We start from the raw sequence: 2,758 nt of genomic DNA on the forward strand, positions 1-2,758 counted from the left end.
GTGGACAATGGGCATCGCAAGGAGACAACATTCCCTACCTTGATTTGATGGATGTGGATGAAAAGGAGGCCAACAGTGACATGGATAATGAATTGCCTGGGGTTACGAGGAGCTGCATGAAGACACAATTGGAATCAAAGGTTGACAGTAAGGCCGAGAAGGAGATCTCTCCTACTCCTGAAGTGCCCATGGCAGCCTTGAAAATCGAAGAGCTAAAGCTGGTCATCATGGACCTTCAAAACAAACGATGGGGCATGGCCTCGACTCTAACCCGCAGTGAAGTGGGAGGGGGAGGACGAAAACCCTACAAACAGAAGCGCAACAGAAGAGCTCGTCACGGATCGCAAAAGACTCCTCTACGGTCTGGTGGGGGTGTCATTTTTTGGCCCAAACACCAAAGATTGGAGCATCAAAATCAACAAGAAGGAAAAGTGTCTCGCCATTTCCACGACTCTCTCCAGTGCTGCTATCAGCAGCATTGTAATTAATAGCTTCAATGAGAAGTTTGACACACCCCAGACTAACAATTTTGTTGTTGCGCTCAAGAATTGGGGCGTGGAGCCCAGTGAACAACATGCCCTCATTTTTACCATGGAGCTGTCGAAGAATGTGAGGCTGTCTAGTCGGAATATTGGGTCTTTGAAGATTCTATTGTCTTCTACACGCTTAGTGCCGTCAAAACAACGGAGCTGCTATGTCCGCTGCCAGCAAACCTGCCAAATTCACGAAATCCTAGACAAAGACGACAACGGGCCCACTGTTGTGGCTGAGGTATTGAATTTAAATTCCAGAAATGTTGTGGCGGAATTTCTCAACTAGGATGATAACACACACCATTTCACCGGCCCTATTAGGGGTATTTTCGACTACAGATCTCCTGACTATGTGGTTTCTGAGAAGCCCACGACCGACGTCGATGCGTTCAACCTTGGAGTGGTTGTATTGCAGGTGGTTTGCGGTAGAATGCTAACGGTTTTGCATGTAGCACATTTTTGTTGTTTCGGTACCCCAATTGTTTTGCCTAACGATGATGATAAGGATGTAACTGTTCTTTGCAGCACAATGGTAACATATGTAACGGTTCTATTGCTAGTTGGTACCGATGTTCAGGTTATTCTGAGTGGCCTGTGTAGCCCTTCATAGGGGAGCTTGGGGACAGAAACTGTCGGTGGCATGATGGCCACGTGTATTCCAAGGAGTACAATGGTTTTTCACTGGAACCCGTTGGTCGCTGATTCAGATGAGTATGGAGGCTCTGTCAAAGGCAGCCAGAGTAGTGAAGATCAATATGAGGAATGGGAGCAGCTATATCGAGATGTTCCTAAGGTTGATCTTAGAGTGGATGAAACAATTGTGCCCCAAGCTAAAGAAGACCTGCATGTTTCGCAAAGTTCTCACGTGGTAGAAATCGGACTAGTCGGAAATTTTGACTGAACTAATATGCTAAAGGATTTCCATGAGATTGGGACTACTGTGTTGGAGGATTTCTTTGATATCGAATTTACAAGGTATGAAGAAGAGAGTACAAATGTTGATGTGGACGATGTGGATGTCGGTGGCGATGTGGATGCATGTTTTTGGGACCCAGAGGTCTATTTCGATGCGCACGTAGCAGGTTTTTTAGTAGATAATGGAATGCTTGGTGGGATTATAGACACTATATCTGACTGTGACCTTATGTTTCTATTGATATCTGATGCCGCACAAGCAGATATTTATAAAAAGCTGCATTGCATCCTTGATCTTTCCTATGGTTTTCTACTTGGAAATCTAAAGTCCAGTGGTACTACTTTCCCAAAAGACATAAAGTGTAATAGCTGTCTGTTCCAACAATATTTTTCCATCTATGCGGTGGTTGTATGGGCAAGGAAAGGAGATCAATGGTACAGAAATAAACTGTAGTTTTGTTGTCCATCAGGATGATGATGGGAGAGCAAACAATGTTTCTTTTAATTGGTCAATTGCATTAGGTTTACCATTTTCATTTGTGGCTGGCCTAGAGGATGAGTACGAGAGTGATATTTTTGGAGAACATATCGCTGAAGCATTGTTCAGATCATATGCTGATCATGAATTTATGGGTGAGTTTGTGCCTATAAAAGTTGCAAGAGAAGATGCTCGGCAGTTAAATTTTCTTCAGCCTGAAGTGCTTTGGAGAAGATTAATCCGAAGTGTATGTGAGCAGAAGATCGTGAAGTTAAAATCTTGCAGATTGGGTGCAATGTGAGTTTAGATGTGGAAGCAGGGGATGCTAGTGCATGGCTGTGCCAGTTGGCCTTCACGGGGGAGATTGTTGGGATGTGAAGCCCAATAGTCACATGACTGTCTACCTTCCCCAAACTCTTCATTTCATATCTGAATATGATTATATAATGGCTGTGTGCAGCCCATGTAAATTGAGTTGATTAATGAAGTGATTCCCTGCTTTGAGTGTGGATGTAGGCAAATTTGCTGAACCACGATAATTCATGTGTTGTTTACTTTTTCTATTTCTGTTATTGTTTTTTCTGCTCATTCTAATCTTTACAACAATTGTTAAAATCTATGAATCATATTTTTTTACTATGAATCATATTTTTTTAAGGATTTCGTCATTAAATAGTTCATATATACTAGATATATGTTTTTAAAGTTTGTGTACATGTTTACAATAGCACTATGACAAAAATCTAGTTTTGATTATAATTTGAGGATTTATATTGTTATATGCAACTAATGCTAAATAGAATAGTTCGACAATATTTTCTTTTGCTCATTA

The sequence above is a fragment of the Cryptomeria japonica genome, chromosome 11 (genome assembly GCF_030272615.1).
Source record: "Cryptomeria japonica chromosome 11, Sugi_1.0, whole genome shotgun sequence".
In the NCBI taxonomy this organism is placed as follows: domain Eukaryota; kingdom Viridiplantae; phylum Streptophyta; class Pinopsida; order Cupressales; family Cupressaceae; genus Cryptomeria; species Cryptomeria japonica.